The 25,847-nt window shown below is 37.0% G+C and overlaps 1 protein-coding gene across 4 annotated transcripts in view; it reads right to left on the bottom strand.

Moving 5' to 3' along the window:
* Positions 1 to 25,847, bottom strand: part of MEE18 (maternal effect embryo arrest 18) — a 366,229-nt gene that overhangs the window by 301,448 nt on the left and 38,934 nt on the right. The gene's annotated exons all lie outside the window — the stretch shown is intronic.

Raw genomic sequence — 25,847 nt, 5'->3', positions numbered from 1 at the left:
ATTTAATTCAGAATTGAAAGGGATATTTCAGTTTTAGTTGCTATGAATTTCTATTTAACTCAAAATTTTGATTAATATATGGTGAATATCTCAAATCATTATATGTTCTACGAAGTTTGTGTTTGTTTTCATTTTTAAGAATATTTTAATGAATTGTATATTTTCAAATGTTTGATAAAAGTGTTAATTTATTGCAAAAATTTTCATTGAGTTTTTATTGATTCTGAGATTGTCAAAAAAATTGGGTTGGCCACGATATTGCCAACACCGAGTTTTTCAACTATGATTTATATAATGAACTAGGGATCTACCAAAAGTTGTACAATTGAAAGAAATAAAGAAATTATATTGATGTCCATAAATGACTAAAACAAGATCAATGGAACTACAAGAGCAGCAATTTAGAATGGAAGTTCTTCAAAGAGAAACCTGGAAATGCCTCACAAAGGGGAAGAGCAAAAGCAAAGAACTACAAGACAAGAAGGAATGACCAACATAAGTGGTCAAGCAATTAGTAAATACAACCAAGGAGGGGAAGCAAGAAGCTCATATGGATAATGGTGTAAAGTAATTTGGACTGTAATGTTTAGCAAGTCTACGCAATTGATGGAGTTAGCTCATCATAGTAACCCTCGTGAGCTGACAGGTTGTTTTGGGGATTCCAGCTGTAGATTTACTATTTTTAGTGGGTCTATTTTTGGCAGTGCAGTGGGTGGCTTCGATAGTTGGTTGTCACCTGCAGTAAATAAAGTTAATAATTGCATGAGCTCTTATTTATTCATTAATTATTAATTTTCATTATTATAATAATCTTTATATTATTATAATAGTGATATTAAGTGACATTTCTAAAAATGTCTATTGGAAAGTTTCTAGTGTTGAGTTCTTTTGGGAAACTTCCACAATTTCTGAAATGGAGTTTTTTAGGAAACTTTGGCCAACAAAGGATTATAAATGAGAGCTCATTTCATTGGAAAAAGCACACTTGGATAATTTATTTGCTTTTGTTGCCTTTGTGACTTTTCCTGAGATTCTGATTTTCAAATCCCTTGCTGAGGTATAAGTGTTTGATTCTGAGTTGTGCATTGATTCCATAGCTGAGGTATTGTGGATCAAGTTCTAAGTACTTTACCAATTCTCCTTACTATGCTCACTGTATCTAAGGAGAGATTCATTCTCTGGTGTGATTTGAAGGAAGATTATTTGTTGGAGTTTGTATTGGATCTGCTGTGAGAATTTTTCTGAGAGTTCTGAGAATTGCATTGAGGGTTGGCTTGCAAATTGCTGTTGTGTATAGCATTCTGCATATCTCCTACTGTTCATCCTATGGATTGGCGTTTGTGAGACTTGTCTCAATTGTCGAGAGAGTTTGAAGAATTTCCCATTTCACTATGTTGCTGCAAACTGGAACTCGAATCTGGTCTGAAGGTTGATGTCTGGCTTCTAGAGGTAGCAATTCACATTTTAATATCAACGACAGCCTCATCCAAGGTTTGGGGATTGCATTTATGAGTTGGATGGTTTACCAAAAATCTGAAAATCATTTCTAGACCTGCCGTTATCTGTATAAGGAGTCTGCAATTTAACCTGAAACGGTGCATTTGAATCTAAGGTCCCATCGTTGATAAATTTGGATGCGAAATACTCCATATCAAAATGCAAATGATTATTGCTGGAGCAGTGTTGTCTATGGACAGAATCGTGGCAAGCAAATAGATCACATAGGGGCAGTAAATTTAATTTTCCAGCTTGCATGAGTCTTGGATCAGCCCGGTTGGATGTGATTGGTCATACAACGCTGGGAATTTGAACCTAAATCAGGCATCAAATGCCGTAGCTGTTGATAGTTGCAATCTGAAGGGAATAACAGGTTCCTTTAGTATGAATTTGTAATTTGGGAATCAGCTATCATAGCTATTGTTTATGAATCAATAAAATCTGGAAATTCCGGTAGATAGTTTGCTACAGTTAATTGTTATTGTAATTTAAAAAGGGTATATATCTCAAAAATTACCAAAGCCGAGCAAACTAATAAAAAGGCAGAAAATTCATACATCCTTTAGTACTTTTTAGTCAAGGGTAAGATAAGGTTTTTGCATGGATGAACAGAACTAAACTGTCTTCTGCAACATTCTTATCAGTTTCAGCTGCTTGAGGCTCATTTGGCTATCTACAAGCAATGAAGAGTATAATAAATGACCACATTTATGCCAGACTCTTTAGTGAATCATGTAAGATACACACCTAATAATTTTTTATAAAACTAATCAATTTATTTAGAGAAATAAGGAGACTGAGTAATCAAGACCAGTGACAAAAACAAAAGCAACTCACTAAAAACAGCAAAATGTATATGCATAATAGTGATGTAGGTGACTTTGTGTGTGTGTGTGTGGTTGAAAGTTACATAACTCAAAAACAAGAATAATCTAGTTGCTTACATTGAACAATTGAATCATCCCCTCTTGAAACATGACATAATAATGAACAATTATAATAAAATTAAAATATGAAAGAATAAAAATAAAACTTATAATAAAAATATAGAAAACTAAAATTAAAATATAACACAATTATTTTTAAATTTAGTCAATGGTCAAAAGCCACGAAATGAAAAGTTGTGACTCCCTAAAACATGAGGTATAAAAGGGAGAGAATAGAACTTCATTTGAACAGGAGATATATGGAGGAAGGAACGAAGAACGGAGAAAAGGAATTGAGGAGGCATTAATGGAAGAAGAAAGGAACAAGAAGAAGATAAGGAAGTAACTCTTTCAAAGGGGTAGCACTGATGAAGGGTTATGACCCTTTCGAAGGGTGATAATTGTAAAAGTTTGTAACCATTATGATAAAGTGTGTCTCTCCCTCACATCAGGGATACAAAGGGGAGAAGATTCCATTTGAGGAGATAAAAAGGGCAGACCAATTTAGGGAATGATATATTATTCTCGAAGGCAACAATGAAAAGTGGTGACTTAATTCTTATGAAAGGTGGTATGAAGTAAAATTCATTCCAAAGGTGACATTATGAATAAAACCAGGTCAAAGGCAGACCTGGAGCAGAATAAAATAGCAAGTATGAAAGGGTATCTTTCCTTTAAACATCAAGGAATGGCATTGAATAGAATAAAAATAAATTGATCGAGGACATTTGATCAGAGTAAGAAATATTTGGCCAAGAAATATTTGGCCATACAGCCAATTTAGTAAACTGCAAGTACTTGGGTTAGTCTAAATTTGGGGACATTACAATTGGTATCAGAGCATCCTTCCTATCAACCTAAGGGGCGAATGGTAGTTGAAGCAACTAACAAATATCTTTCATATTAATAGCAGAGTTAAGAGCAGATGTAAAAAATGGATTATAAGAAAATTGAAAGGGGCTGCATAAACATATTATGGCAGATCTAGAGCAGTCCTAAAGGAGAGAAAAATGACGAGTATTTCAAATTTGCATTGAAGCATATTGGAACAGAATTATGGGACATATTGACCAATATGTTTGAAGCATACAAGAGAAAATTTATGATGCGTCTATAAGAAGCAACACAAGAATACACCCCCTTCCTAGCTCGTGAGAGCCGAAAGGCGGGGTTAGGCCCTTCTTTTGGCTCTAAGTGGCTTATGAGCAGCAAGGCAGGGTTAGGCCCCCATCCCAACTAATGGGAGATAAAAAGCGAGGTTAGGCCCTCTTTCTAAGTAACAAGCTTATGAGCGGCAATGCAAGATTACAACTCTTTCTTACCTCATGAAAGCAAAAAAACAATGTAGAGCACTCTTTCTAGCTCTAAGTGACTTATTAACAACAAGGCAGTGTTAGGCCCCCTTTCCGACTCATGGGAGCATAAAGGCAAGCTTAGGCCTTCTTTCTATCTCTAAGTGGCTTATGAGTAGGAAGGCAAGGTTAGGCCCCCTTCACGGCTCATGAGAGAAAAAAAGGCGGGTGAGGCCCTCTTTCTGGCTCTGAGTGGCTTATGAGCAGCAAGGCGGAGTTAGACCCCCTACTCAACTCATGGGAGTAGAAAGATGGGGTTAGGCCCTCTTTCTGGCTCTAAATGGCTTATGAGCAGCAAGGTAGGGTTAAGTGCCCTTCCCAACTCATGAGAGAAGTAAGGCGAGGTTAGGCCCCCTTCCTAGCTCCTAACCAAAATTTGATGCAGTTGCATGTTTAAGATCCATATACTTCTTTCTTTCTCTTTTGATCCTACCAACTCGCAGCATAAAATGTCATAAGCCCGTAATGATACAATAGGTGTCCTAAATTAAGGTAAGCAGAGCAGAAAAACTAAAGTCAAGATTCTATAAACCATACATGATTTTGAGAAAATACAAGTGGCTTATGAATTGGAATTGCTCAAGATTAGCCGTATCCAAAACATCTTTCACGTATCTTGGCTAAAGAAAGTACTAGGACAACATGTCACCCTATGTAGAGTTAACCTTGCTTGACGGTGAGGGTAAACTAATTTTGGAGCCCAGAGTTGTTCCTAACATGAGAGAGAAGTAATCAAGGCATAAGACTGTTCCCAAAATTCTTTATCAAATGGAAGGACTTACCAAAAGTAGATGTTAAGTGGAAAGGAGAGAAGGTTTTCAATCATCCCAAGTTGAAATTGCTTGAGGACAAGGTATCTTAGGCAGGGCAAGCTATCATGGGCCTGCAATGATACAACAAGTGTATATATGAACAGGCGGCAACAAAAGCCGTATTCTTTTCTAATCAATGGCATTACGGCATATTAACCTTGAAAAAGGTAATCAAGTTGTCTAAGATAACCAATGGCATTAAAGTGTATTATATAACAGCTAGGATTGAAAATTGTTACTGATTAATAAAGGGAAGAAACAGCTTTTCAAAAATGACATTGGCTGCAACAGAAGGTTGTGATCGTTCATTCCTCCTCACAAACATCTATATAGTACCCTCATTAGGGTAGTGAAGGGCATCGATGAAGTATAACAAAGCACTGAAAGATTGTGGAAACAAAGAAATTTAAATTTAGTATGTACATATAGGATATCTACAGAATCGATACTTGTCTATGATGTGTTGTGTATTGTAATAGATTGCATGGTAATTAGTCAGCTAGCATTTATGAAGACTATCCTACTTTTTGTTGAAATTTATAGTAAACATTCTTTATTATGCATATTTATACTGAATATTCCTTGTTGACATTTATATAGAATGTTATTAGGCTACGTCTCCTTGTGAATATTATGACACATGAAAATTCCTTTGATGGTTCCATCCATTGGGCTATTTCATTTTGGAGGGGAGACATGGTACATACAAAGGAGTGAAAGCAGCTAAGATGCCATGATAGTAGATAAAACCAAGTGGGGCTGAGAAGCCAAATAAAGTGCGTCACTCCACATGCTCCTAGGCTGGATAGAACGATTCAAAGTGCCCAGTATGGTCTCCCAACTAGTGCTCCATAATAATGATAAGTTGGATAGACAGAATGTCCAAAGAAATCTTGGTAATCTTGAGAATTATAGTAGCGAATCTGGGAATTTTGTTTGTGTAACATTGTCTTATATGTTTATCTATCTTATGATATTAATCTAGAGCAAGATCTATTCTAGGATATGAAAGTGACAATTCCCACTCCAAATACAATATTTAAACCCTAAAAGAAAATTTTCAGGTGGATTGAGTTAAGTCCAAATAGGGGACACTACATTAAAATAAATCAATGAATGCATACTAGAGAAATCAAAGGGATCTCAAGATAGATGTACTTGCACGTATGCTTTGTGTCTACATATATTCATTTGTATGCTTTGTGTTTGGTTCATAGCTGATGTGTTTCCAATATGTCTATTCCATTAGTCTCTGTAATTATTGTAAGCATATGCCTTTCATTATGAGATTTTAATTTTGGTTAATCTAGAATATAAGAATAACTAGAGTGAACCAAGACAATATGAATTTATTGCATTTGAGGTCAAAGATGTGTGTCATACTTCTAATACTCTTCTCAGTATATGCGAGGTTCACCTTAGCTCTATCTCAAAGAGAAATGCATAAGAGCAACTGCAACATTTTCTTATGATTGCAATTGATGAGAGAAATCTGCCTTAAAACTACAAACCTTGCAAATATTCAAAATACCAATTTGATATTAATAGATATTAATATTGGAGTAATGTTGCAGAAGCTAATGATGAGGATTTAAAGATTCTGAATCTCCAAGGGTTGAACATCATATCGGCAAAGAATTTAGTTGACAAGATTGAAATCAAGATTGCTCGAGGACAAACACTCTTGGATGGGGCAGACTATATTGACCTTTTTTTTGAAACATGATTTAATAATAAACAGGTATAATAAAATTAAAATATGAAAGGATCAAAATTAAATTTAAATTAAAAATATAAAAGAACAAAATTTAAATATGAAAGAATCAAAATTAAATTAAATTAAAAATATACAAAAACAAAATTAAAATTTAGTTAAGTATAATGAATAGTCAAAAGGCATGAAATGAAGCATTGACTCCCTCAAACATAAAATATAAAAGGCAAAGAAGAGAATTTAATTCGAAAGGAGGATATATGGAAAAAGGAAGGAAGAATGGAGCAAAGGAACGAAGATAGCATTAATGGAAGAAGAAAGGAATGGGAAGAAATTAAGTGACTCTTTCACAAGGGCAGTGATGATGAAGGATTATGACCCTTTTGAAGGGCGGTAATTGTGAAAGGTTGTGACCATTATGAAGAGGTCGGACTTTCCCTCATATTGGAGGATATAAAGACGATAAGGTTCCATTTGAGCGGATAAAATGGAGAGATCAATTTAAAGAATATTATATTATTCACAAAGGCAACAATAAAGTGGTAAATCAATTCCTATAAAAGCTGGGACCCTTCTACCAATAACATATCAAGGAGAATTCATTTTGAGCATTAAAGGGGACATTATGAATAAAAGAAGGTCAATGGTAAACTTGAGCAGAATATTATAAGTGGTATCTTTCCTTTAAACATCAAGTAAAGGCATTGAACAGAAAAACAATAAATCAGTCAAGGAGATCTGATCTGAGCAAGATATATTCAGTCCACATGTGATGTCCCCATTCAAATAGAATTTCGAACATAATTAGCTAATAAAATGTTATTAATTGAATAAACAATATTAATAGAACAACAAATAAATAATACAATATAATTTTTTTTATTTTTTTTTTTTATGGAGGTCATCCACAAAGACGTTTTAGGTACCCGATACGGGCCCACGCGTGCCTGAAACCTCTTCGGCTAAGAGCCAAGGACTGAGGAGCATCCACGCTGCCAAATTCGCCCGGGGCACGATCCCAACCTCATCCCTTTTTGATGTCTTTGGACCTTGCACTTAGCAAGACTTGATCCCTGGTGGGCTCTTTGTGAGCCATTCAACTTCACCAGTAGACCAAGGGCCCGTTGACATACAATATAATTTAATATTAATATAATAATTGATAATATGTATAGTAATAATATATTATTATTAGTATAATTATATTTAATAAAAAGATCAAAATGCTAAATAAATATTAAACAATGAGATTGTAAATATTATTATAATTGTAAATCATAGTGAACATTATATAATTCCTTAGTTAACGATTTCAACAAATTCTATATTCTTGATTCATCACCAAATGATAAGCAAGAAATTATTATCAGTAGAAATGAATTTAAATAACTGATACCATGATTTGGATAAGCATTGTTTGAATTCTGAATAACAATGACTAATAAAGGGCAATGAAAGATGACTTGGAGGAATAGTTGTGTCTCATCAATGAGGAGATGTGACCTTATACACTGAGATAATAACGTATATATGGAGGATTACGCCGAGAATAGAAGCGAATATACTAGAATGATAGCAATAGTTTCAGAACAATATAGCTAATAGTGAGCAAGTATCAAGGAGAGGAAAATAGAAAATGGATATTGAATACCCAGGAAGATGACAATGGAGTTACATAATCTCATTGTCATTACTCAGCATAGAGTCGGAGAAGACTATTTGGGTATCAACACCAAAACATGGAGTTCATAGTATATATAAATATTAAGTCTATTATGAAGAGTATCCGACAAATATTGAGGTAATTCCAGTCACTATAATTCATTCAGGAGCATCTTGAATATCATCGTGTATTGTCCCTACTACTAGGGTTATCTTGGGACAAGTAATACTTGCAAAAAAATTGTTAGAATCGGAACAAAAAACAAATCTAACTATACTATTCTACCCTCTAATTTAACCCCAACCTTAATGACATCTCCAAATCGGGCTTCCTAACCCTTATCTATTCCACTCTCTTCTCATGGAGTGCTCCCATCAAGGTTCTTCTTGGATGGGACGTCCTCTATCCAAGGCCAATCACATAAGCATATGTTGACATCATCAGAATATTCTGGCACATGGAGATCACTTATTAATCCTATTCATGGCAATCAAATGGAGACTTTAACACCTCTCATACCCCATGATATGGATCCCTTAATCTCCATGGTGTAAGCCCCATGGACTAACACAATATTATCCAAGATCCAATGTTCCTTATATAAGAACTATATTGATTCTTACAAATTAAATATATTCATATTATTCAAATGAGAATATAAATCATTTCTATCCATATTCAAAACAATAATAAAATATAATTTGAGGTTTAATATCCATGATAGCCTTATACTAATAATATAAATAAACATAATATATTATATTAACTACATTAGTCATCATAAAATATATTTATACAAATAAACCAATGATAGCCTTTATAATACTAATATGTATTCTGTAACAACCGGTTTTCCCGAGTCTAAATTAACATTTAACATACTCAAAAAATACAGTTATAATTTCGATTTCATAGGAAGGCAGTTACGTCATTCAAGTTGATGTGAATAAGATATACCATTAAATTCAGTTAAACAAAATTTCTTAACTAAATACTTTGAAATACCATTAAATGAAATTACTTCAGAAAATGAAATCACATACCTCGGAAAAACTGAGATTGAAAATCAACTAAGGATGCTTCTGCAACCACCTGGATTAGGCCACAAATATACTATAACAATTTCACAACTTGACTATCATCTAAAAATTGATATCTCAAAAATCATATGAAGATTACAACTATTTACCACTATGATTTAAATTAGGGCATCACATATCATTTTACCAATTAGGGCATCAATTACCATCGGTTTATTTAGGGCTCCTAAAACCGCTTTACCACTTAGGGCTTCCACAACCACGGATTCAATTAGGGCTTCCAATACCACGGATTCAACTAGGGCTTCCAATACCACTGTATCATTTAAGATTCCAACTGTCACCCAATCAATTAGGGGCTTCGGATTTCTTTTCCTTCCGATTACTTATCTGTGTCAATTTCTCAAAATTAGATAAATACTTATATTCAATATTTATATAAATGAAAACAATTTCACAAGTCAATCTAGGTGTAAAATAATGATAACAATGAATTTAATTCAATTCAATCTTACCTCTTCATAATAAAAATGATAATACCTGTATTCCGATGAAACAATTGAATGCAAGGCTTATCTCTGTCCGACGCACATTTGACATCTTGAGAGGGGTGAAACATTGTCAAGGGCTTTACCACCCAACCTCGGACCACAACACATCCCTACACAATCTCTAACGAGAAAGGCCCTCCCTACCCAAAATTGACAGGGAACATCTTACCATCCACTGAACTTCAAGACATAAACACGCCATACGACTTGGCAACAAAAGATCATCATAACAAGAATATGCATGAGCTATTAATTAATTCATAATAAATGATAAATATTGAAATGTCATTACTGATACTAGTTCATATTATTGACGATTCCTTTCTTACACCTCATCACCCGTCTTCTCGGCTACACAGCCGAAAATCTCAAAGCAAACGGTTCTAACAATTATTCAAGAAGATTTCATATTTCACATTCTATGATTATGTTCTTTAAAGATCATAAAATCGACAACAACCTTGACAATCATTCAACATGAATGGAGCATATATGAGCTTAAGCGTTATTTATTTTATCACTTATTTGATTATGATATTATCCTTGGTCTCTAAACAATTAACTATTACTAATATATCTTGTACCTCTTCACAATATTCTGGCTCTACAGCCTATGAATTTCTTGGTACTCTGATTTGTTACTCATTTCAGATATGAATATTATTCCATATTGTAAAACCTCTTTATCAAGAAAAGAAAACATTCAAGAAGACTTGCAGAGAAATATTTGATCGGTTATTATAATGATGAAATTCTTTATCTAAAACAATACTAAGGCAATCGATTTATTCTTGAAAGGTATTTTAAAACTGGAAATAAGTCTGCAATCGGCTTCAACTAATATTCTACATCATTAACAATTTACAAGTGATATGTATGTGATATGTTTGACCCTCTTACAGTTCATGTTCCTGTTCAGATAAGGGAAAACAACAATCTTGCATTTCTTCCTGGAAACATCAAATTTTATGTAGAACATACGTATGGCCGACTCAGCATAATATAGGAAAATAAAAGAAAGAAAGACATCCCTTACGAGACACACTGCCACTATAATCGGAGAGGCTTCCGCTTGGCTTCACCTCGCTTTTATGCTCTGTATGCAGTGGTGATTGGTAGCAATGAAAAATAAATGTTAAGTTATCAGACTTCAATGCTAAGGCACAGTATTTTGTTCAATGGAAGTAGGGATCATTCACATATGGAAGGTAGATGATAAAACAATGGTTCTGCAGTCGAAGTGCCTTCTCTTACTTCCAGTCATCTCCAACTGAACTATCCACGGGCTGCAATTGGGTCGGAATGCAAGAAAAAATACAGACCAGTGCTATTAACACCGTAGCAGAGTAGGGATGTATTTGGAAGGAAAAAGTAAAGCAAAGGAAACTAGAAACAAGCATGGGTGCCCGATAGGACAAAGCTAACATAAATATATTTTTAAGCCAACCTTACGGGTACCCAACAGTTATAAAGAACCCATACGAATTCCCTCAAATCGATTAATTACGCCAAGTTATATTGTTAAAGAATATTAAATTAGAAATAATAGAGTTGGAAGGTTGTAATAACTCAAATATTATTATAATTCGAAAATTATTAAAATCTTATAAATACTTTAAAACATCTTTTTATTAAATTATTAAAATATAAAGATGCCAAAACATTTTTATATTCGAATGCACATATATAAACCATTATTAAAAATAATACAATGAGAGATAATTTAAAATCCTTTATGAATACATTTGTATTTAAACTTAATTAAATAAATTAAATTAATTATTAACAACTCATGCAATTCCAAAGATGTGTCACGTTTCAAATCTCTAGGTCTTCTACTTGTCTGTCCAATGATGGTAATGCTCTGCCTAATTCTTTTCTGACAATGCTTCCACCCCTTTGACATGCTCCTTGCAAAGAATTTCCTTGTAATTAAATTGTAAATTATATAATCTTAAATAATCATAACAGTTAACCTTTCATCTTAATTCCATGAATTCACGATTAACGATCAACTAACATGTCATCTGCACTTGAAATCATAATGACCAACTATCTTACCATCTCGCCAAATTATATCAAATTAAACTGCCAACCGACTTCATGTGAACTTCAACGGCTATATTTCAAGCTAGGTCAAAAATTGGGATGTAACATATTCATACCTCTTGTGCAGGGCCCCACGCTATCTCCGCGACGCCTTTTGCAAACCTTCACTACACTCTATGGTGGTAGTATTTACTCCATGTTCAATGTTTGTATCCCTTTGTCAAAGCACTGCTTTGATACATACTTTGCACACATGGCAATGCATTTATCGCATGCTAGCATTATCACCTATTCACTCCCTGTAATTGATAGTTCTTTCTTTATATTCCATTCCTTTATTTGCATACAAGTGTAACATTCTAAATTATGGGTTCATACCCCAAACAAACGTACTTCCATTTATTTAATATTCTCCCCTGTTGCCAAGTCATATGTTTATCTTCCTTAGGAGGTCATCTGTTCTTCTTGCCTATTTGCATGGGGATACTGACACCCTATGTCTCACTTTATAAATCAGCAGTCCCTCCTAGATATAATTTTCTAATATCTTTTTCCTAATGCCTTCATGGTACAGTTCTATGTGCCATTTATAGAAACTAAGTTCCCTTTTTATAGGATGCATCCTTTTGGCATGCCCCATCATGATCATTGGGTCAGCTGGTTGATTTAATTAACATGTTTAGAGATTAGATTATATAATGGATTATTAATGTTTATTGTTTAGGGATTGGTTTATTATATTATTCTGATATTGAATCCTAGCCATTGATAAGTACTTACAGATTATAATTTGGTATTTCTATTTTAATATTTAATAATTTTTACTTAACTATTTAGTTAATGCCTATATATTGATTGATTTAATCAATTAGTTATTCCATGTATTCTTTTGATCAAAATGGGGATGTCAACCATTATTGGGGGGTTATTACAGTCCTACCCTCCCAAAATTACTTGTCCTCGAGCAATTGCAATTTCATTTAAATGACTCAATCACAATCTATAGCTCTTGTTTGAGTGCCAAGTCTGAATCAAATGATATAATTGATAGTTTGTTGATGGAATTAAGTGCACTTATATTGAGTAGTATACGGGATTCCACGTGCCAGTCAAAATGGGGATCGAGGGATTAAGTTTCATTTAAGTGGTTGATTTAACATAATCAATTGAACTGTGTTTGATGATCAGATGTTAAATGATGTAAAATTATAGAATTTATAGTGTTGAGTTCCTTTAAATGGTTCAAAACATAATTTGATTGTTTCATAACTGAAAGAGGAATATATGATTGATCATAATAAATAGCTTCAATATGCTACTTAATTCTTTGGTGATGATTGCTCCCTATATAAAGGTGGATTTGTGCATTTAAAATCAAATCAGTTTTAAGAGGATATGAATAATTATTAATAGCCTTAATAGTTGTATTGAATTCAACTTCTCTTTGCTTCTTACTTGACTTCTTTAAGAGGATGAAAACTTCAATGTTGTAAGACACTAGACACTCATCTACGAGTATGCTTCTTCAAGCCATTGGGACTTTATATTCCTACCCGTCTTGGAATCTCTCAATAGGAATTACTCTGCATCTCCCAAATTGACAAAAATCACTTGTATATACTCATCATATGTTTTCAAGTTTTATTATTACCTGTGTTCAATACTCTAATCTTTATTGACTCAATTGTTTATAATTGCATTCACCCTAGAGGATGGCAAGATCATAGCTCTAATACCACTGTGTTGTCCCCACTACTAGGGTTATCTTGGGACAAGTAACACCTACAAAACAATTGTTAGAATCATAAATCTAACTATACTAATCTACCTCTCCAAATTGGGCTTCTTAACCCTTAGCTATTCCACCGTCTTCTCATGGAGTGCTCCCATTAAGATTCTTCTTGGATGGGACATCCTCTATCCAAGGCCAATCACATATGCATATGTTGGCATCATCAGAGAATTCTGGCACATGGAAATTATTTATTAATCCTATTCATAGCAGTCAGATGGAGACCTTAACACCTCTCATGCCCCATGATATGGATCCCTTAATCTCCATGGTGTTAGCCCCATTGACTAACACAATATTATCCAAGATCCAATGCTCCTTATATAAGAACTATATTGATTATTACAAATAAAATATATTCATATTATTCAAATGAGAATAAAAATTATTTCTATCTATATTCAAAATAATAATAAAATATCATTTGAGGTTTAATATCCATGATAACCTTATACTAATAATATACATAAACATAATATAATATATTAACTACATTAGTTATCATAAAATATATTTATACAAGGGATTGACCCCGCAGCGTGACAGTAATTAGTAAAGTCACAAGCCTCAGTTGATCAAGATCATGAGTTCGAATCTTTTGATGGTGTTGGTTCTGTCCAATGTTCCTCCGCGTCCATTGTTGACTATTCATGCCGCTCCTATTGCTTGTCCATGGTGATTGATTCCTACCATTCCCACGCATCCATTCAGTTGTCGCTATCCATTGCTTGGGAGTTGTAAGCAGGATTGAAATGGAACGATATGGACATCGAAAGTTATAAGGGATTGTAATGGAGCGATAAGGAGATCCAAACTTATATGGAGAATTGTCATGGAGTGATAAGGGATCAGGAGGTATAAGGAAATGTGATTGGAGTGACAAGGAGATTGGCAATTCTAACGGTGTTGCTTCTGAATTGACATGAATCCTACATGGTTTGGTCTCAAGGTAGCTTGCAATGTAATGTGTACTACAATTGAATAGAGGTGTTAATACCTTGGAATTACCACGGGGATGGGGTCCCCCAATTGTGACCTCACCGGTTCAAAGCTCCAGTCTAAAGGCGGTTACCGAACAAAGAACTATATATTAATACAAATAAACCAAAGATAGCCTTTATAATACTAATATACATTTATATCACTTGTGTAGGGCCCCACACTATCTCCACAATGCCTTTTCCAAGCCTTCGCTACACTCTATGGTGGTAGTATTTACTCAATGTTCAATGTCTATATCCCTTTGTCAAAGCACTGCTATGATACATACTTCGCAAGCGTGGCAATATGTAATGTCCCGAAGGCGAATTTGGCCAGAAGGTGATCTTGGCCCGAAGGCGATCTCGGCTCGAAGGGGATCTCTGTCCAAAGGCAATCTCGACCTGAAGGGAATCTCGATCCAAAGGCAATCTCGGCCCAAAGGGGATCTCGACCCGAAGGGGATCTCAACCCAAAGGCAATGATTTCCCGAATAGAATTTCAGCGATCTTGGCCCGAAGGGGATCTCGTCCCAAAGGGAATCTTTGTCCAGAGGTAGTCTCAACCCGAAGGCAATCTTGGTCTGAAGGGGATCTCAACCCAAAGGGAATCTCAACCTGAAGGCAAATTGCTCTGATACTGCTGTAATGTTCCCAAGGTACAGAGGGACCCGGATCTATATTTAGTTACACCCAGCAGAGAAGGTAATGGTTGCTTGAGGTTCATACAGAAGCCAGGAAGGGAAGGTACAGAGTGTGTATGGTGGTGAGAGGATGAACGACTCTACAACAATGCTTGGTCGTGCGGAGTGTCTTAGGAGAGGCACACGGTGAGAGGTGTTAGGAGGTCATACGGTATGATGGTGTCCGTACGGTGATGCCTTGGATCCGTACAGTATAGCCTTGTGGATGGCATACGGTGGATATTGAGGGGGGTTGTTGGAGTGTGTTGGAGGGAAGGTGGACAGTATGGTATGCAAGGTAGGGGAAGAATTGACCAACTGGCTCAATCATACCGTGGTGATGGACGGTGTACGAAGGGGTGAAGGTTGTACAGTAGTGTTGGAAGGTGTATGGAAGGGGTGAAGGAAGTGGGGGTACGGAGGATTACGGAGGATTGTGCGATCCGATAGACTTCAATCAATTTGTTAACCACAAGATCTCTATATAATCTATATAAGCACCGAACATACACTGGTGCACCCGAACTATACAAAATTAAAGATATACTCCAAAAGACAATGATATTAGCAAACAAGATTAATGCTTTGATTCGCCAAATCCAAGCCAAGTAGTACACAGACGAAATAGGGTGAGGGTTGAATCCCACCAAAACCAGAATAACCAAATAGGGAAGATTTTCACTTCCAAAATGGCAAATAATCCAGAACTCCAACAGGAATTTGCAGTATAAAGAAATAATCCAAATTACATGACAACTACTACCTACATGTCGTGCTTAAATACCCTTCAAAAGAAGTCCCAAGTGTTTACAAAGATAGCCGACGGCAACACCTACGGAAACAATTAAAATAAAAATGGGTCCGAGATATACTAAATCAATTGAAACCACAAATACAAATATTATTAATTTGGGTCTCATATTAATTAATTAAAGTAACTAATTAAAGGTCCTAAATATTAATTAAATTCTGGGACCAATTAATTAATTAATTTAATTTAATTTACATTACAATTTGGGGACATGACAAATCCTCACTGCCCAAAGATTGCTTGCCCTCAAGCAATCCATCATCAAAACGAAATGCCACCAGCTCCTGGGTCGCAAATCAAACGAGTAGGCGAGACGAGTAAAATGACATCAATCCTCTGCAGCACCACATTGCCATCAAACTTTCACTCCGCCACTCTAATATAAATATTGTTGTATCTTGAGTCACCAAGATCCCAAAGATGCCAATCATAAATTACATCAATGTCATCATGTTCATCAATCTCTTCTGCAAAACTAGTAACTTAGGCAGACTCTACTGTCGTCATGCAAAAGTCCCTCACACGGAAAGATTGTAGTTATACATGCCTTGAGCACAGTTGGAGGATAGACTCCATCATCAATCAACAGTATCAATTGTTCTTGCGAACAGCCTTCGCCCCAATCTCTAGGTTCATGATTCCATTTATGTGACTCTAGATTATTATCCATGCTCCCCTATAGATTAGCAGCCTTGCTCTCATTCCACACACTGTGCATTATGGGGGTTCACTTCAACATTGGTTTTGTTGTCAGCACCAAGATACCAAACCAAGCACGCAGGCGAGATGAGTGAATTGTCATCGAACCTCCCTTGTCCCACACTGTTATTAGGCATTCGCTGCGCCACTTTGATATAAACATTGTCGTGCCCTTCAGCATGATCGCAATGATGCAAATCAAGCAAATCTTTCACGTCATTATGTTCAAAAATCACTTAGGGTATGGTCATACCCATAGACGTCAATGTTGGCACTAACTTAGCCACTGACACAATCACAACGACAACTATTATATTCCTAACAGACGAAACATCGACAAAGTTAGCCTCCATGGTGAGAATGTTGACGAAGGGGGGCTCGGTTGTAAGTACCTTAGCGACAAGAGCCTTTGCGAAGGGTGTCACAGAGATAAGAGCCTCAGCAAAGAGTACCTCAGTCAAGGAAACCTCAACGAAGAGTAATAGGAACCCCGACCATGAGTACCTCAGTAAAGGGAGCCTTTATAGAGAAAGCCTCAACGAAGAGTACCTCAGTGGCAAATAAAACCTCGATGGCACACAGAACCTAGGCTGAAGCCTCAACAATGGATAGAACCTTGCCAGTGAGCAACATCTTAATGGCGACAAACATAGCTTCAATGACAAACACACAATGATGACGGAGACAGCCACGATGACAACAAGCACTGTAATGTTCTTGTTCCCCTACATCTTCTCCATCAATCTCTCCCTTGTCAATAACTGGCAATGTCAACAGATGGAGTAATTGTAAAAGTCGTACGGTCTAGTGGGGAAGCAGTACAGTTAGAATAGGATGTCGTACATTACCAAATGGGATGATGTACGATTAGGGGAAAAAGGTTGTACGATGCAGGGTCAAATTGGATGGTGTACAATCAGAAATAGTGGTCATACAGTGTGATGCTAGGTGACTGGAAGATGTCTATATAGTAAATCACAAGATGGCGTATGGTGGTGGTGTACAGTGCAAACGGTCTTGACCGTATGTGTATGGAAGGGAGGTATGAGGACTGTATGACATTGTGAGATAGCAATGTACTATTTGGTGTGGAGGGAAGAACAAAGAGGGGTTGTACAGACTGGGAGCAAGGGGAAACTACATACAGGAAATACACAAATTTGGCTCAGAGATATTATTAATATTGATTATAAATTTATAATCAAAGTAGCTCGATCACCACAAACAGAATGGTATGAGGACTGTACGTCATTGTGAGATAGCAATGTACTATTTGGTGTGGAGGGAAGAACGAAGAGGGGTTGTACGGACTGGGAGCAAGGGGAAACTACATACAGGAAATACACAAATTTGGCTCAAAGATATTATTAATATTGAATATAAATATATAATCAAAGTAACTGGATCACCACAAACAGAATGTAACTCCATAAGACAGTGATATTAGCAAACAAGATTCATGCTTCGATTCGCCAGATCCAAGCCAAGAAATACACAAACGGGATAGGGTGATGGTTGAATCCCATCAAAACCAGAAAGCCAAGTAGGGAAGATCTTTCACTTCCGAAATGGCGAACAATAGAGAATCCCAACGGGAATTCACAATACAAAGAATAATAAACCAAATGACATACCTACCACTACCTACATGTCGTGCTTAAATACCTTTCGGAGAATCTTCCTGACGATTTACAAAGAGAGCCGATGGCCATACCTAAGGAAACAGTTAAATAAAAATGGGTCCGAGATACACTAAATCAATTGGCCCATTAACAAAGGTTTGATTAAATATTTATTTTATGACGGGAACATTACAGTCCTTCCATTCCAAAATTTGCTTGTCCTCAAGCAAATGCAAATCCAATTCTTGTAAACCTTTTGTAATCAACTTCTTCAATTTCGAGTCAGGTACTAAGTAAATCTTATTGGCGTAGTAAATGATATCATCAATAACTTTGTATCTTTCATCGTGTTTATAGCCATCCATCAACTGACATGCAAAAGTGTTCTTGGAGTACTCAACAAATAGATGGGCCCGCCAATTATCCAAAGAATGGGGCAAAGTGTTGATTGTTATGTTTTTACTTGCAGCGTCTGGGATCATATCATGTTTAAAAATGGCCTCCATCTTCTTGATTGTGACTTCCCTTGATCCTTTATTTGACATTCCTCTTAGCAGCACCTTCTTGCCATCCGTCTCGAATGAGTCCATCTTCTTGAAACGTTGGGTGTACTGGTCAAGGGTCTCCATCCACTGGATGCCCAATATGATATCACTATCAACAAAATCTATGACAAAGAAATCATCTATCAAGGTATAGTTTCCCATGGAAATTTTTAGCTGTGGGATCACATGAGTGCAGGGTAACAAGGTTGCTCCAGCAACCTTAACCTCAAATCCTTCATGCTCTACTGCATGCAAACCCTTACTAGTGACCAAAAATGAATTGATGAAATTGAGTGTGGTACCACTGTCAATCATGACTGTGACTCGTTTCCCATGAAGTGTGCCACGAACCCTAAAAATACTACTTCCAGCCATTGTAGTGAGGGTAGCAATGGAACCCCCTTTTTGTATCAGGGCATTTATTCTCTCTAGCTGGTTAATTTCTTCATCAGTCACTGTAAGTACTTGTCCTTAATCGTCATCAGGAAACACCTCAATGTAATGAATCTTTCCCTTCCCAAGGCAACGATGACCTGGTCCCCATGGTTCCTTGCATGTGAAACAGAGCTTTTTCCTCCGGAGCTCTTGCCGAGAGTCTTCATCCAACAGAGGTTTTTTCTAAATTGGCTCCTTGTCTTTGTCTTCTTGTGGGAACGGTGTTGGCGTAGCTACGTGAGTTTTGGAGGAAGATGCAGCCATGTCACACACCTTCTTAATAGCTTTGTTGAGTGCACACAAGTTGAACCCTTTGATCCATCCTCTCAAAGGCTCTCTCAACCCATCCATGAATAACACGATTCGACGTCTTTTAGAGATGTCTGTGACTACCTTTGGAACTCAGTGATGTAATTTTCTACCATACCTGTTTGCTTTAGTTGAGCTAGATCTTTGAAGTTTAGCTCAGGAACCTTCCTAGTGAAACGGTCAATGAGTCTCTCAATAAACTCGACATAAGAGGTTACTCAGTCATGGCCAAGAATGACCAATCCACAGTGCCACCACTCTTGCGCCACTCCTTCCAGATGGAGCGTTGCAAACTTGATTGCTTCCTCTTCAGGCATCAGGTTGAGTTGGAAATAGGTGTCTACCTTTAGAACCCATGCCTATGCCGTAATGGCTCCAGATCCATCAAATGGTGATAAGTTTACCTTTCTGATCTTTCTTCTAAGATCATCATTAAAATAACCATGATTTCCCCCACCTAAATATCCCATTCTTAGATCAACATAGTCTCTGTAAGATATATCACTTTCCATATTCACATTCCTCCAATCTTCCCTAAGTTTTTCTTGCATTTCCTGAAAAGTTGGCTCTCTTTCTTTGTGTGGTGCTTCCGTTTTAGAAGGAAGATGGGTATCGAAAGTCAAGGGCAAGAGGGTTAAGAGTTTGTCCTTCTCGTAACAAGTCATCACTATGCCCATTTTGTTCTCCTATTGTCTTTCCCTCAGCCTATTTTTATACTGTTTCCTGCATAAGCTTTTGGGTTTTGTTGATTTGCATTTGGTTTCTAGAAAGCTCTCTTAAAAGATTCATGAGTTATGTCATAGAATCGCGATGATTTGCCATTCTACCAACAAGGTTATTTCGTCTTATCCTTCGGGTATAAACTTGCATTCACTTCCATAGGCTGGCAGAACCATAGTAATGTTCTCGTTCCCCTACATCTTCTCTGAATCAATCTTTCTCCCATCAATAATAGGCAATGTCAACTAACGGAACAATTGTAAATGTTGTACGGTCTACTAGGGAAGTAGTACGGTTGCAATAGGATGTCATATAGTGCCAAATGGGATGATGTAGAGTTAGGAGAAAAGGTTGTACGATGCAAGGTCATATTGGATAGTGTATAGTCAGAAACAACGACCGTAAGGTGTGTTGAGTGAACAGAAGATGTCCGTACGGTAGGTCACAGGATGTTGTATGGTGGTGGTGTATGGTGGAAACAATCTTCACCATACATGTGTGGTAGGGAGGTATGAGGACCGTACGATATTGTGAGATAGCAATGTACTGTTTTAGTGTGGAGGGAAGAACGAAGAGGGGTCATACAAACTGGGAGTAAGGGGAAACTACGTACAAGAAACACACAAATTGGACTCAAAGATATTATTAATATTGAATATAATCAAAGTAACTGGATCACCACAAATAGAATGTAACTCCAAAAGACAATGATATTAGCAAACAAGATTAATGCTCTGATGCGCCAGATCCAAGCCAAGAAGTAAACAAACAGAATAGGGTGGGGGTTGAATCCCACCGAATCTAGAAAGCCAAGTAGAGAAGATCTTTGACTTCCAAAATGGCGAACAACAGAGAATCCCAATGGGAATTCACAGTACAAAGAATAATAAACCAATTCACATACCTACTACTACCTACATGTCGTGCTTAAATACCCTTCAGAGAAACTTCCTAATAGTTTACAAAGATAGCCAACGGCCATACCTACGAAAACAATTAAATAAAAATGCGTCCAAGATATACTAAATCAATCGGCCCATTAACAAAGGTTTAATTAAATATTTTATTTTATGATGGGAACATTACAAGCACAACTACGGGGATGGACACAAACTCGACAACGGACACACACTCGGCGTCGGTGACGGACACAACGATGGTGACAGACACAAACTCAACGATAGGCACAGACTCGGTGTCAGTGACGAACACGACGACAGTGACGGACATGAAGATGGACTCTACAACGGACACAGCGACAATGACAACTACGGACACAATGACGATGACAAACAGCGACAGGCATGGTGACGGTGACGAAAACACACAACTACAATGACAGACACAGCAACAGTGATGACAACAAACACGACTATGATGACCAATACAACCGTAGTGATGGGCATACAACCTTGGTGACAAACATGAGCACAATGATGAACATAACTTTGGTGATAGACACACAACCTTGGCAACAAACACGACCTCAGTGACAGACACAGCCTCGGGGTTGAACACAACCTCGATGACAAATTGAGCCTCAGTAACAGACATGACTTCTATGATGGACACAACCTCAGCAACTGATAGAACCTCCACAACATATAGTACCTCGACGACGGGCACAACTTCGATGATGCGCACAACTTGATCCGTCCATGTCCATGCAAGTAACATCTTCATTTTTTAAATGTTCTCCCCATGTTGGTGTAGTAGAAGGATTAGCGAATCCTCCTAGAGCAGCCCTCTAATCATGCCTTCATTCTCCTCACGTAATGCATCACCCTTATCATTGTCATCCATTTTCACCCACTTGTGCAAATGAGATATTAGTTTTTTCTTCACAATGCTTGAAAACATTACTGACCAATCTATATGCTGCTATAGAGGGGATACATTCTAGATTATGAACAGCCCATAACATAGATGTGATGGGTTGGGATATTTCATCCATCTCTTCAATGCACGAAATCATAAGACTCTCCATAGCAACTGAAATCTTAGTATCATGACCTTCCTTGATGGTGACCAAGAAGTGATGAAACATATCATGGACCAAATTTTGCGATTCGAGATCTAAGAGGAGATTACTTACTTTGAGATTTGCACAATTCACCAATATTGTAGATCTCCTACCAAAAGTGTGACTACTAAAATCATCAAGACTCTGAAAGTTGTCAACTATCAAATGCAATATTTCTATCATGGTGTTATCATCATACGGTGCTTTAGGAGCCGAAATTCTCAAGACCTCACTAAGACAATCTGCAACTGCCAACCTTTTTTCCTTGTCATGGTGTCTCAAAAACCTGGGTTGACTTAAGACATCCTTAATCGGCGAGAGTATTCTCTATATAAATCTTAAAGGTAATTGGTTCACCTTACACAAACATACTTCCAATATATCTAATGGAAGATCAACCCCCTCGCTGAGTTCTTTACCAATCTTTTGTAGTGTCTTTAACCACCACTCTCCATCGCTGTTCAGAGCCATAGTGTGGTCCAAATACCAATATCTCTCAATCAACCTAGCGGGCTAGCAAGATCCCCAACTCCAATACCGTCGTAATGTCCCGAACGCGAACTCGGCCTGAAGGCGATCTCAGTCCGAAGGCAATCTCGGCCCAAAGGGGATCTCTGTCCGGAGGCGATATCAACCCAAAGGGGATCTCTGTCTGGAAGCAATCTCAATCCAAAGGCAATCTCGGCCTGAAGCAGATCTTGACCCGAAGGGGATCTCAACCCGAAGGGAATCTCAACCCAAAGGGGATCTCAATCTGAAGGCATCACTCTAATACCACTATAATGCCCCAAAGGCAACCTCGGCCCGAAGGCAATCTCGCCCCATGGGGGATATCTGTCCGAAGGTAATCTCAACCTAAAGGGGATCTCTATCTAGAGGCAATCTCAATCCAAAGGCCATCTCGACCCGAAAGGGATCTCAACCCAAAGGCAATGACTTCCGCAAGGGAATCTCGGCGATCTCAAACAAAAGGGGATCTTGTCCCGAAGGGGATCTCTGTCCGGAGGCAATCTCAACCCGAAGGCAATCTCGCTCTGAAAGGGATCTTGACCTAAAGCGAATCTCAACCCGAAGGGTATCTCAACCCAAAGGCAAATTACTTTGATATCACTATAATGTTCCCAAGGTACAGAGGGACCCAAATCTATACTTAGTTACACCTGGCAAAGAAGGTAATGATTACTTGAGGACCAAACGGAAGCCAAGAGGTTTAAGGTACAGAGTGCATACAGTGGTGAGAGGATGAATGACCATACAACAATGCTTGGTCGTAGAGAATGTCTTGGTAGAGGCGCATGGTGGGAGGTGTTAGGAGGTTGTACAATGATGCCTTGGAGTCCGTACGGTATAGCCTTGTGGATGGGGTACGGTGGATATGGAGAGGGGTTGTACAAAGTGTGTTAGAGGGAAGGTGGACTGTACGATATGCAAGGTAGGGGAGGAACTAACCAACTAGATCAGTTGTACGGAGGTGATGGAGGGTGTACGGAGGGTAGAGGCCATATAGTGGTGCTAGAGGGCGTACAGAAAGGCTGAAGGGAGTAGGGGTACAGAGGATGACAGAAGATTGTGCGATCCGATATACTTCAATCAATTTGTTAGCCTCAAGATCTCTATATAATCTATATAATCACCGAACATACATTGGTGCACCCAAACTATACAAAATTAAAGATATACTTCAGAAGAAAATGATATTAGCAAACAAGATTAATGATTCGCCAAATTTGAGCCAAGTAGTATACAGACGGAATAGGGTGAGGGTTAAATCCCACCGAAACTGGAATAGCCAAATAGGGAAGATCTTTCACTTACGAAATGACGAACTATCTAGAACTCTAATAGAAATTTGCAATACAAAGAAATAATCCAAATCGCATGACATGTCGTGCTTAAATACCCCTCGGAGGAACTCCCGAGAGTTTACGAACATAGCTGACGGCAACACCTACGGAAACAATTAAAATAAATATGGGTCCGAGATATACTAAATCAATTGGAACTACAAATACAACTAATATTAACTTGGGCCCCATAATTAATTAATTAAAGTAACTAATTAAAGGTCCTTTTAAATATTATTTAAATTATGGGACCAATTAATTAATTTAATTATCACATTAAAATTTGGGGACATGACACAATACATTTATCACGTGTTGGCATTGTCACATGTTCACTCCCCATGATCAATGGTTCTTTCTTTAATTTTGTTCCTTTATTTGCGGACAAGTGTGTCATTCTAAATTATGGGTTCATACGCCAAACAAATGTCCTTCCATTTAATTGATATTCTCCCTTGTTGCCAAGTCATATGTTTATCTCTCTTCGAAGTTATATATTCTTCTTGCCTATTTGCATGGGGGTGTCAACACCCTGTGTCTCATTTTATAAAATCAGCAGTCTCTCCGATATAATTTTTCTTATATCTTTTTCCTAATGCCTTTCATGGCACAGTTCTATGTCCTATTTATAGAAACTGCATTCCCTTTTTTAAATGATGTGTCTTTTTGGCGTGTCCCCACATTAGGAATTATGAAGTCAAATTCATAAAATATTAATTTTGGCTTAAGGGAGCTTAATGCAAATTTATTAAATGGGTCAAATTTATATTAAAAAGTGGATTTAAGGTAACAAGAAGGAAAAAGACGAAAGGATTGGAGAAGGGAACTAAAAGGTCATTGTTTTGAGCATAAAAGAAGGATGTGGAGTTCATTTACGGCATGCTTGGGTTATTATTGTTTGTTTGGAGAATTCAGGTTTCTCTTGGAGAAACATTGGGAGAGTTTACATCTTTCATTTCATACCTAAGGACACAAACCTTCAGGCCATCTCTAGTGGATTGGACGTAGCACCAGTTCATCACTGCAGTGGATTCAAGACAAAGTTCATGTTGGGTTTTGGGTTTATATGTTTCCAAACTGACTGTTATTGTTACTTGTAAGATTGGACTTTATGCATGTTATTGTATTGTTCGTTTATAATACAATAACAAATCTAAAGTGTTAAAACTTAAAACTAAGTCTTTTATTGAGCATACTGGTTCATTTGTTGGTTTATGTTGCTGGCTCTATTGCATAATTTATCTGTTACGATCTGAAAATTGTTTGTGAGGAAATTTGGAGATAATATCCAACTGGGATATTACATCTGATGTAATGAGAACTCAGATAGGAACAAACATCTTACTATATTCTAATTAGTATAAGGTATATGATTTCTCTAAATCTTTGAAGCTCTATACTTATTACTTTGAGAAGTTGTTGGTCTATAACATCATAGGTCATATTGGGTATAGCATTTGGGATATAAATTTATACAGTTGATGCATGTTGATTCAAGACCATCACCACCTTATAAAGAGCTTACTATTATTAAGTGGAGGATCATATCAAAATTAATGTTTAGCAATACAACTGCTGACATCTCAAATTTATAAATTTGGAGTAAAAACTGTATACACTTTACAATGCACATTCAACACACTAATTTGTAATGAAAAGTTATGCATAACTTAAGATAGCAGAGAAATCTCTTGTAATTTGAGAATTTGGACAAACATTAAATTGTCTAAGGGGGGACATTACACCATACAGCCAACTAAGCAATCTACAAGTAATTGGGCTA

Source organism: Cupressus sempervirens, chromosome 9, assembly GCF_028749045.1.
Source record: "Cupressus sempervirens isolate cs-2001-9-10 chromosome 9, ASM2874904v1, whole genome shotgun sequence".
Lineage (NCBI taxonomy): Eukaryota > Viridiplantae > Streptophyta > Pinopsida > Cupressales > Cupressaceae > Cupressus > Cupressus sempervirens.
Note: the sequence above shows the minus strand (reverse complement) of the source record. Positions and strands in the feature narration are given on the sequence as shown.